Genomic DNA, 13,303 nt, shown 5'->3' on the forward strand with positions numbered 1-13,303 from the left:
TCATTGCGCAGGTTAGCACTGAATACTTGGTTGAAATTGCGATAATGCGAGCCCGGAATTAGAGCAGCAGCTATTTTTCCATTTCGCATCCATGCAACCTCGCATGCGTTCTAGCAATTCAACGCTTTAAGGCCGTTTTACACGGTACACGGAATTGCGCAGTCTGACGTACGTGTGAAGGCGCAATCAAAATTGCGTCGTGTAAAGCGGTGAATTGCGAGAACACATGCGAGAATGCGTGGATGCGAGACGGCAAAATAGCCCCTGTTCTAATTTCGTTCATGCATTCGCGCAATTCCACGCCATTTTAGATATTAATGCAGCTCTAACCTTAAAGGCCGTTTTACACGGTACACGGAATTGCGCAGGTTAGAGCTGCATTAATTTCTAAAATGGCGTGGAATTGCGCGAATGCATGAACGAAATTAGAACAGGGGCTATTTTGCCGTCTCGCATCCACGCATTCTCGCATGTGTTCTCGCAATTCACCGCTTTACACGACGCAATTTTGATTGCGCCTTGATTGAAAAATATTGGGGGGGCCCAAACCGGGGATCTTGCCCTGGGTAAATTTTATAAGTAGTGAGTTTTAAGTTTTTTAAGAATTTTAGAAGAGTCATATGATAAAAATTATAGCCCTGATAACTGATATATAGAATAGCGATAATAAGAATATCGATATCTGGACACTCCGGGGAAAATCGACAAGCCTGACACATTTTTTCCTCTCACCCATAACGAATTTTTGAAGGGGCTCCGGCCCCCTCAGGCCCCATGGAGTCGGCGCCACTGTTATCATCTTAGGTACTTCCTAATTTGTTTAATTTCACATTTATTTCAATTACAAGTTGTGTCGGGACGAATCAGCAATAGTTCTGCAGGTGGAAGGGGAGAAAATTTTAAGAAGTTTTTGTCATATAAAATGAATAAAAAACTGCTTACTTAATGAGCTATCGCAACGCAAACATTTTGTTGAATACGCTTCGCAGTTACCATGAAAACGCTGAATAACGTAATATGCAGTGATGGAAGGGATATGAAACTTGTGCTGATTGTGCCTTAGATATGTTTCGCTCATTTTATGCTATCCAAATAGAGAATGGTCGCTTATTTTTACAGTGGAAACCGAATAATCGTAGCCATTTCCACTATCAACGGCGCATTTTTGACGATGAAAACTTTCATAAACATTCATAACTAATTTTTAGGAAAATTTATTTTCTTTTTTGCAGTAAACGTCATTGTGCGCATTCATCGCTCATTTAATTCTACCATTATTTGCACGGATTATATGGGAAATTAAGTGATGTCGTGACCGTTATGCAGCATTCCTCGGGGGGGAAGGAGAGTTTTAATTTTCCCTTGTTACCGAGGCAATTAGCTGAAGCAATGGAAGGTTGGCACAGAGTTGAGGAACTGAAGATAAATGAATTCACCGCAACGTTCGTGTTTCTTATTTAAAATGACTGACCTAACCTCATACCGAAAAAAAATGATACTCTTTATGCTTTCCTTGTGTGGAAAATTTCAATTCGTATTTCATTTCAATACTTCAATTTTGGCTTCGTGCAATATATCATCGTTTCGAAACTCTTTGCCGAACGAGAGAAAACGTAGACAGGGAAGGAATTTTTTCTCTTCTTCTACCATCACTTCTCACTTTACGCACGCTCAGCTTCCTCCTGAATTACCTTAAGCGCTACGAGAACACATGACCTCAAACTCGGCAAGTTTTAAGCGTGCAGCAGAAACTTGCGTCACAGATAAGGGTGAGAGAGAGACACATGGCACCAAAATCCAAGGTGGACAGCATTTCGCCTCACCGTCCCGTTCCTGGGTGCGATTGCCCTTTATACCACACTTTAGGGCATTTTTTAGCCTACTTTCACTCGGTATATTGCCACAGACGAGTGAAATGGGGCTCGATGGAACGCACAGTGGTTCCCAATCGAAAAAAAGCTAGCCAAAATTAATAACGTTGTTATTATTACGTATATATTTCATGTAAATATTTATTTCCAAAGTTTTGATCCTCTAATTCTGAAATTTTCACTATTTTTTATATATTTGCAATAATTTTATTGTTATTACACATTTTATTAAAAAAAATTGATAATTCAAGAAAGGCAATGGAATTGAATATTATTTCCGCGATAATAAATAGAAATAATGCATCTTATGAAACTGAATTAAATATTTAAAAGCAAATCTTTAATGAATTTTATTGTTTATTTTTGGGCAATATTTGAACAATTAATTTTTAACGAAACAAGGGAACATTTTCAACTTTCTCATATGTATTCTTGTATTTAATACTAAATTAATAGCATTTGGAAGTTTATATTATAAGTCCATGATAAATATTATTGTTCTGCATTAATTGCTTAAAAATGTAATGACTAATTCTAATAAAGTAGACACAGTCAATTTTATAGTTCCTTAAAACTGGATGGATTTGGAATCGTTTTCAAACTGGGTCTCTTCTTTCACAATTTTCAATGAAGGCATTCATACAAGCATTGAAACTTCGTAAACAATATTTCATAACCCCTATGAACTCAAGTTAAACGGCAAATTTAACTTTCCCATTGCAATAGCTCTTTTCGCGTTACGGGATCAAATTACTGGGCAAATCATTTGGTACGATAATTTTAATGAGATTGTCCATTCACTTGGGTTTATTTAACCGTCAAAGAAATAAATCAACAATTTTCCTTTTCTTTCACAGTTATTGTTAAGAAATAATTCTAAATACACTCATAATCATTATCTGGCAAACCCTCGCCTTCATTTCTTACTCGGGCAAGTGGCCAAAAGGAAGGGCAACTTCTTTGGCGATGGCTGATCCATGTATCAGATTTCCTTGTTTTTGTCCCTTCAATGCACTCTTCAAATAGTTATTTTGATCGACCAATTTCAGCTCTGTTTAACCTTCAATAGTACCGTTTTTATTTACATATTGAAGTAAGATATATGGCTATAATTCTAAACTTATCACAAATCCAGCACAAAACTTTTTCACGATGCTGTTTAAGATGATTTTTGCTATAACTTCCACATCTAACTTTAACTTGTTGCTTAAGTAGTCCAATACGACATAGATACTTTTCCACTTTCAACAAATATTTATGAAAATGCGTGAAATTTCTCATAACAACTGAACTCTTAGCCGAGTGGTTTTAAGGTAAATACAACGATAAATAAATCAAATGCCACAATTCCACCAAAAGTAATCACAAAACTGTAAACGGGTATTGAATTACGCTATAACAAAACTCTATGGCCTCTCCTCTTCATCCCTGCAGTCTTATTCTCAAAACGTCGGGAATGCTCGACCTCTTCCACACTTGACGTAACTCACCTTTACGTCTTTCTTTGAGCAAAATCTGAGTAGAAGCGAAGTTTAGCGCGAAATTTTGGACAAGCGATGTCTGAAAGTAATTTGAGTTTTCCACAGAGGGAGGTTCGTAATATTTTATCTTCATATTCCATGAAAATTCGCATGTGAAGGGTGAAAAGGCTTACTCCGTTTATTCCCGGTGGTCAAAGTGCAATTTATAACTAGTTTACAGAGAGCTGTGTATGTGGTTTTCCCTGTGGGCGCAATAAATAGTTCAGGCCTTTTCGGCAGTAAGTAAGCATTTCTAAAAATTTTTCGCGTATTTTTTATCATATGGAAACCATGGGTAGGGCCTCGTATTAACGTAACACTACAAAGAATCAACTTTGTCACTCTATTTTTTTCTTCGCAGCACAATGAAGTCGTAAATGAACATTTTTTAACTGCATTATAACGCGATTCTTTTAGGGTATATTCATACTTGGGCAGTATACAGGCATACGAATGTTTAAATCCTGATACAGCAGTCTGTTTACGAATTCTTCAACTTGTAACTAGCAGCCTGATTTTTACTGTTAATATCTCAATTTTGAAAGGTGGTATTTTAGTCTCAATCAGGGGATAAAGAACATGAATGCTTCCCTGCGAGTGTCAGTTATTAATTTTTAACTCGGCCTAACCTTTATGCTCATCTATGCAGTGGCGATGATGACCTTGAAATTCCCATCAGAAAAAGTACCCATAAGCTGATTATCAAACCACGGACCAATAGCTTCGTGACGATAGTCTTGCACCATTTCCAAGCATAGATCCCTCCGTTATCGAATCGGATACTTCAAGGCGTTTGTCGTATCCCATCCACTACCATCAACTGTTTTTCTAATCGTCCACCCGTCTATTGTTCTTCAATAATAGTCTCAAAAAACTCCATATTATAATCGCCGAATACCCGCGGTACTAGTAAAAATGAGAATGATTAATATCCTGCTGTCGAAGACAGCTGTTTTTTTACATTTGAAAAAAATAATCAATATTCATGAACTCTCTTAAGTTCATGGCTCATTTCATACGGCGAGTTATAGACATTCCCTTAGCTTCCATTGTATGCACATTTTAACCTCTATCGACGTAATAATTCAGGAGGAATTATCATTTACCGAGCCACAAAAAGCTATTGTTCCGTAAATTACTCTTGAAACACTTTCTATATTTTAGTGGTCGAGCCAAAATGAATTTTCGAACCAGGCCTTTCAAATTGATGTTGGATAAAAAAAATCATTTTTCATAAGAAAACTGTCTTAAGCTATTTTCTTTACAGTGAAACTAACAACGTTCACCTCTAATGCTACATATAGAATAAGTTGATGGTGATCGAAAGTTGCGAGGGGGATAATTCTATAGCTAATTTCACAGAAGAATCTACTCTTTCTTTCGAAGATGCCTGTCCATTTGAAGGAAAATGAAGGGTTTTTAGCTCCTAGGGAGTAAAATCTGAGATTGTTAATGTACATGTAAAACATAAACTATATTTTATTCAACGTGTCCACAAAAAAATGTACTTTCATTGTTACCTATGACGTCAGAGCTGGATTCCAATAGGTGGTAAGGGAGGAGAAAATGGCCTCCTGTTGCCGTAATCGCCCCAACCATTTTATGATTTCTGTTGATTTTATATAAATGAGTTAAACATATGTTTTATGTAACTATGCTACCGATGAATGTAGGTTTCCATGGAGTACTGAAGAAGCATTCTGGCAGCTTTATTCTCTTATGTAATTCCCTCTTCAATTCACGGTAAGGCCGACTCTAATTCATTCAATCTAAAGAGCATAATCTCTTCCTTCCCTCCCTCGTTTACCCAGCATTTACCCTCTAGCACTGTTTTCAACATCCACTCCCCGCTCAGAACTCGCTCCATCCATACCTTCTGTCTCCTCAGTATCTTATCCAGAAGCTGCCTCTCCTCACCCACCATGCCCAGCACTTCGTCGATCCTCCTCCCCTCCGTGCAGACCTTCTCCATCCTTGTCTTCTCTCGCCCTCCTTCCTAAGTTTCCACGTTTCCGCACCGTAAAGCGGTGTGGTAAACACATGTTTAGCCTGAAAAAATTCATTCTCGGGTTTGGAGGGACAGCTCACCAAGATCCAAACTTACTTCTTATGAAGATATTGAATCCGGAAAATTACAAAGTTACATTGAATTCGAAAAATAAAGGATGACGACGGGCGGCGGTAAATAAATCAGATAGGCTCGGGGCCATGGAGGGTGCTATAGGAAATTAGTATACCCAATTTTTTTTAATATTGCCAAAAATATCGCATGCGAGCGACTAAATGCAACGTAAGTAACCCAATATACGATAAAAATTAATGTGTGTTCATTTGTGTAAAAACTTGCTTTGTTTCAAAATACATATTTCTACGATTTTGAGAAGATACCTTACTTAAGCAGGCCAAAGCAATTTTTTCACTTTCGTCAGTTAAAGGGAGAAGTTGAACCGCATTGGACTTTGCCCCACCCTCTTTCTCTCCCCCGAAATAAATTTCTGGCTCCGCGCCTGCAGGAAGAGAATAGCGTTAGCAAAGGGGTCATTTATGAATAGGGAACAGTTGCTGAGAGGATCGCGTTATGTAAGAGTGGAAAGGAAAGGCTTCTGAAGAGCTTCATCTGAGGTGAAGGGCTTTACTATGAGGTAAAGGTCGGATTATACAAAAAATGGGAAATAAATATAAATAAGAAGTGACGAAAAATTAGCTTCACAGCTTTGGGGAGTTCATAGAAAATATAATCTTGGACTGGACGCAGGGGCGGATTCAATATCAAATTTGAGGGGGAGTCATGACCTGGGTTGGTGGATTTAGGAATATCGCTCCGAAGAGATGTACGTTTTTACAGTACAGGGAATTGGGTCGGTGTAGTGGCTAGAGTGTTAGCTTCCAACCACGTGGACTCGGGTTCAAGTCCCGGCGGTGGTTGAGAATTTTCAGTGACTGCCGGATCTGTCCTTGAATGTTGTGTGGGGGACATCGACTGAGGACCCAAGGAGGGCCCTTTGAAGGGTACACCACAGCGGGGCCAATAATTAAACCGATAATTCAACCGATACGCCCGATCACTCGGGGAGGGGAATGGTTGGGAAGGAAGAAAGGAGGCAGGCACCGTACCGCCGCGATTGGAGCCCGTCGACGCCTCCAGGGAGAGGATAGGGATGGAAGGTAGGGGATAAGGATAAACCAGCGCTATGGGGACAACGGGGCACACTACTAGCGAAACCATTACTTAATAAACCTACGATATTGGTAGATTTTTCTATGAGGAGAAAAATCCAAAGATCATTTCGTTGGATAAATGTGTGGAGGAGAATAGGGTAGTTTCTATCATCAGAGAAACCGAAAGGCATTGATTGCGATTCGTTACCCACCATTAGTGCATTCATAATATACAAATTATTTGATTTTAGAAATCCCAGTTTAGACGAATGGCAATGGTCAATTTTATCCTCATTTGAAAAAGGCCAGATTGGCGCCCATTCGATGCCACTCCACGTGACGTCAGATGGACCTAGTTTCTATACGAGTAGATAGGAGTTTTACATCGTCTGAGATTACCAATGCATGCATGAGGCACAGAGCTCAGGGAAACATGCCTTAATAATCACCTATTAAAATTGCCTAAGGTCGGAAAGTTTCCTTCGTTCGATAGGGTAATAATAATCCTTATTTAAGTCAAGCGCTATCTGCTAGCAGGGTACTGTGCTACCTGATAGCAGCCTGCATCGTAGCGGCGCTCAGAGCCTCGCACCAAGGTGGCCTCACACGGTGGCAGCGGGAACCAGAATGACGTCACACGGGGTTTTCCCTGCATTCATAGTTAGCCGTCATGTTTTAGCGCGTTTGAAATTTTTCCGTTATCATTTAATCTCGAAAAATAGATATCGTCATTAAAAAATCTAAAAGTGTGAAATACGCACTCCAGGAGTAATAGAAATAGTTAATTTCAGGAGTCAGGAGTAATAGTAATAGAAAAATTTTCGATTTAGGCAATAAAATATAATTGGAAACCACTCTATTCAAGCTCAGCACTCCATCCGCCGGATTGGACGTTAAGCCGTGCTCCCCTTTCCGTCAAGGGCAGGCTAATGCCGACGCCGGGTTTCTTTCCATCCTTCATGCCATTCCCTTACTTCATGGCGCATATGACCTGAGCTGTCGTTCGCCTCGTCCAAATATCATACCATACCATACCAACAGTGGGGAGTGTTATGCTACACGCTGTACACAACTCTAACTTCTCGCACGTTTGGGCTTGTGGCGCTGAATTTGCGAATTCACTCCCTTTATTCCTTTCCAAGAATAAAATAAAGTATTGAGGTAATAAAATTAGAAAATTATGGAGAAGAATTGGGGGGAGTCAAGACTCCTGTGAATCCCCGCCTAAATCTGTCCCAGATCTGGACGCCACCGATCATTCTTCTGCAGAACTATAACAGCAATCTGCTGCGTAAAAGATATTGAAATTGAGTTGAGCTTATCTTAACCGCATCGACGTCTTATCAGGTCGATGACTTCCCAATTCCATTGTATGTCCACGTTATTTTTCTTCCACGACTCAAGGCTAGAAAAACGGCGTAAAAAAATGAATTCGACACGGCGCGTTCCAAACGCTCACACCCATTACGCAATCATTTTCCCGTTACTTCAAAATCGACCAAACCCTGCGCTCATTTTCGCCCCGATTTCACCAGGCCTCGCGCTAACATTTTTCTAAGAGCGAGACCATCATTTTCTAACCATCATTGACACACGGGTACAAGTGTTACGATCGGATGAGTTATTGCTATTTTTTTCTATAAATGGACCTTAACGTGGACGCTGAGGAAGGAGAACGAGAAATTATTGGAGATAGACGAGATGCGGGTGTGGAGGAGAATGGATAAGGTGACGATTTTCGGACGAGAAAGTAAAAGATAGGTGCTATTTCGCACTCGTCCGGCCACACCTTGAATATGCAGCGAGCATGTGGGATGCGGTGCTGAAAGACTTAATCCATAAACTTAATAAAATATAAAGGAAAGCTGTGCGATTCATCAAAAACTGCAACGGGTGTACAGAAAGCGACACACTGATGCTAGACGAGTTGGGTTGGGATCCGCTAGAGACTCCGAGGTTCCGCGCTAAGCTTAGATTACTTGAGCAATTGAGAATGTCTTTAAGAGCAACACGGAGAACTGCATATTAGAACCCCACTAATATTTCCAGTTCCGACGGAAACGATAAATTAAGAGAGTTATTTTGCCGAACGGATAGGTATGTGAATTCGTTTTTCCCCCGCCCGATAAAAGACTTAAATCCTCGGCGTGATTTCACTAGAGAATTCCCATTTAATATGCAAACGGCTGGTGTCCTAACAACCTTCGCCGTGCGCCTATTGAGGCAGCTTGCGGGGTATTATGTAGATAGAAATGGAGATAGGAGAAGATGGACGGAGGGTAAAGGATCGAGGATTGCAATTAAGACATAGTGGATGAGGAGAGGAAACTTGTAGAGGGGACAGGTGGTCTAAATGGATGGAGAGCGGAAAGAAGTTGCTGAAAATCCTAATATAGAATAATGTTAACAGCAGTGGCGGATTGCCCATAAGGATTCTCGGACGCCGGTCCTCCAAAGTTTTGAAATAGAAAAAAAAAAAATATCCATTAAATTATAATTATACATCTAATTAACCAAAGTGTTTTTTTTTCAATCGCATGCATCGAAAATGTAGGGAAACACAAAAATATCGTGAGAAGTTCGTATTTGTAGCCGCGGGGCGCTGCACAGTGGTCTGAAATCGGAAAAAGCTGGACAAAAGTCCAAAATTGCGTTTTTTGAGGTAGAGACTTGAAACTTGGCGTATATACTCACAAATAGTTGGTGATCACGATATAATAAGTTATTTCTCCTACATCTAATCCGTTACTGAGATACAGGGGATCAAACATGACCAAATTTCCAAAAACACGCCCGATCTCGTTTTTCTCCGAAAAACTTCGTTCGACATCATTTAAGAGAATGAAGCAAAAATCTTTGAGAAAAGTTTGCCCCTTCATTAATGAACGCGATTTTTCGATCGCGCTGCAGGTCCCGGCTCCGCGACACGGGGGCCTAGAGACTCGGGGGCACCGTTGGATATTTCACTTTGTTTGGAACTTAATTATTTAAAATCGTAATTTTAAGCACACTATACAGTCTCTATTGACCCAAAATACTTAACTGAAGACATTACTAGGATATTGGATCGATATACTTGGTTACTGAACGCCGTAACTCTGGTAAACATGCTTTGGTTTCGAAACCTAACTGAATCATTACACTTTTTCTTTCACTACGGAAGCACATTAGGAATACCCTTTGGGTAGGATTTAAGTTTTCTCGCGAAGCTTGCCATGCACAGTTACCAGGAAAGGCTGCAGCCCGGATTCTTTCACTAATTCTTTCCCTTTTCACCCACGCCGAGGAGCGTGCGAAAAGGGACATTTTATGATACTGCGCGGCCGTTGAGGGAATTTCCGAAGGGGTATTTCCAAAGGGTTTTTTCCGCTCCCTTTCCTTTTTAACCATGCAATATCACCACGAGGAAGTTTTAGTAATGATGGGATAATGAAATGGTTAAATAGATTTTTTTACCTTATTTTTTAATAAAATGGCGTATTATATATAAAGATGGAAATTATGAAATAGCATTTTTATTCTTCCATTGCATGTTTAACTATTGAACATCCCATCCAATGTAAATTATCTAGAGAATAAACCTCAATTAATACTAAATCAAAAGACAGACCAATAAAAATATTTTTCAAATTTGATGAAGAAAAAGCAGGATATACACTCCTGAAGGGAATAATTTGAAATCATAATAAACATGTGTACAATGAAATAAGCAAAACATGCTAACTATAAATCTTACGAATGAAATAAAATTAATTTTAAACACCTAGGAATAATAAAATGTACAATTTTGATGTTGCCTAATACCACCCTGGGTGTTAGTAATTATGATTATTGTTTGAAACTTCAATCAATTCAATACTTCAGTCCTCCGAAGAATCTTGGTCATCACCACTATCTGACTCTTCTCCTTCACTTTCATCTAAATCTAGTAGTTCCCTCAATTCTTTAGGCATTTTCCTTGATATTTTCTGTTTTACTGTTAGGGTTGATGAAATAAATGGATCCGACGTAATCAACAGTCTTTGAATGAGATCCTGATTAGTGGCCACTCTTGAGTGCTTTCTAGTGAACCTTTGACGAAATTTTCGGGAGTCCTTATTTCTAGCTTCCAATGCCTCTTCGGATAGTTGCCCTAGTGGGAGAATTGCCTCCTTCGCAATTTCTCCTCCATGCATCAGCACTTTATGGACCGTGGTTGGCATATAATACCATGGGTACAGGTCCACGTACAGTTCCGCTGTTCTCCGGCAGTAATCCGAGAATACTGCATGATTGAGACTTATTCCACTAGATATTGCCCTTAGAATTATTGAAATTTTTTTTATAAGGTCAATATTAACTCCTGTAATGAAAATATGAATAAATTCGCATTAACCACAATAGAATATTCGAAAAACATAAGAAATTGATATTTTTATCACAGTTCGTGCGTATAAACAATCGTAACTTCTCCTATGCGTGGCTATTACTCTGAAGTGATGTTCACTTAATACAATTACCTGTTATATCAGCGGCCAGCTCTGGAGAATCGAAAAAACGTCTTGCCGTATTGCCATCGTTGGTGTTTCCTGAGCCAGGCCTTGGCACATCCACAATTAGCCCCATCCTTTCTCTAAACGCCTTCTGAATACTATTTTTTGTTTTGTTTTTTAGCTGTGTTTTAAGTTTTCCGCGGGCCTGGAAAAATATTTTTATTATTTATTTTAACACCCAAAGGGTGTTCCTAATGTGCTTCCGTAGTGAAAGAAAAAGTGTAATGATTCAGTTAGGTTTCGAAACCAAAGCATGTTTACCAGAGTTACGGCGTTCAGTAACCAAGTATATCGATCCAATATCCTAGTAATGTCTTCAGTTAAGTATTTTGGGTCAATAGAGACTGTATAGTGTGCTTAAAATTACGATTTTAAATAATTAAGTTCCAAACAAAGTGAAATATCCAACGGTGCCCCCGAGTCTCTAGGCCCCCGTGTCGCGGAGCCGGGACCTGCAGCGCGATCGAAAAATCGCGTTCATTAATGAAGGGGCAAACTTTTCTCAAAGATTTTTGCTTCATTCTCTTAAATGATGTCTATTAAATACTCTGAGGAAAAATTGGAGATATTTTTTTTCTTAAACTAAAGATATTGTCTACTTTATGTCAAATTTGGCCAGAAAAAAGGGTCCGCCATTTTGCGACATTATACTGCACCAATACTAACCAAAAAGTTAAAAAATATTGGAAAATGTAGATAAAGTACCATATTTTTGGAATTTAACGTTTTTTACTGCATTAAAATCCTTCAAAAACTCTACCAGCAGTTTAACTCCGAAGTGTTTCGGAGAAAAACGAGATCGGGCGTGTTTTTGGAAATTTGGTCATGTTTGATCCCCTGTATCTCAGTAACGGATTAGATGTAGGAGAAATAACTTATTATACCGTGATCATCAACTATTTTTGAGTATGTACGCCAAGTTTCAAGTCTCTACCTCAAAAAACGCAATTTTGGACTTTTGTCCAGCTTTTTCCGATTTCAGACCACTGTGCGCTGGCCAGAACGTCCCAGTCCATCGCCATGCAGTTATATGAAGAGTGGTAGTGGTGGGGGCTGCTAGTGCTATGACGCGTCTAAGCTTGTGCCTTATGGAAGTCTTGGGACGCCGTCCGAGCATGCGCAGAGCAAAGTATCTAGTGAGATGACATCGCCGCTACGGCTGGCGGCATTATAATCTGGCGTCTACTTGATGCTGCAGAGTCGCAGAATACCTTGTTTTGGTTTTAATTTTGTTATTATAAATATTTCAATTATATTATTTTAAATTAAACAAATTTAATACCTAGATCACAAATTAAAAACTCACTAAAATACACAAAATATTCAAAAATTTTGACCCCCCGGTAAAGTGTGCCCCCCCCCGAGCATTTGACTCACGAGCCGCCACTAGTTAAGAGAGGAAGGAGAACTAGGATGGAAAGAGAGATAATTGCCCTTATGGTTAGTGAAAGATAGAATGTTCAGAATGGCAGAGAGAAGGGAAAGATCTTTAAAAAAAATTCCAGGTAAACCTAACCTCACTCGAAGTTATATTGCACTGTATACCAGGGGCGGATCCAGGATTTCTTTCTGGGAGGAGGGGGGGGACAAGCAAGGCCGTATCCAGGATTTTGTTCTGGGGGGGCACTAGGATACCTCGTAATAAAAAACGAACGTAATGATAATGGGACCGTATTAAAAATCTTGCATATTTTTTAAGAGTCCGGGGGGGGGGGGGGGCACGTGGCTCCGTGCCCCCCCCCCCTAGATCCTCCTATGCTGTATACTTGAGGGTACCTAATTTTGGTTCTATTTCATCATACTTTCTATGGTTTTCTCAATATTTCCCATTTTGCGCACTTGCGTGGGGCAATGTTCTTTATTTTGTCGGTTCGCACCTATCGGTATGGACTTTTTCACCAACTTCTTAGTCTTACCAGGGCAGTCTTACCACCCATACGCTCTATCGCTGAGAGGCATAACACACCTGTAAGGTGCAGAGGAAACCCATGGACCGCCCTCCTACCCCAAACCACGACCTTAATCTGCTCCTGGGCGGCGGGGGGGGGGGGGGGGGGGGGGGGTTAAGCGAATCCCTTGGCCCTCCTTATATACGACCCTGGAGTAATGCATCCGCTCAATCATTTATTTCATTTATATCATTCCAAATATTTTTTACGACCAACTCGTCAGTGGCAGATTTAGGGGGGGTCATGAACCCCCTCCCAAATTTTATCAAAAG

This window comes from Ischnura elegans, chromosome X (assembly GCF_921293095.1).
Source record: "Ischnura elegans chromosome X, ioIscEleg1.1, whole genome shotgun sequence".
Taxonomy (NCBI): domain Eukaryota; kingdom Metazoa; phylum Arthropoda; class Insecta; order Odonata; family Coenagrionidae; genus Ischnura; species Ischnura elegans.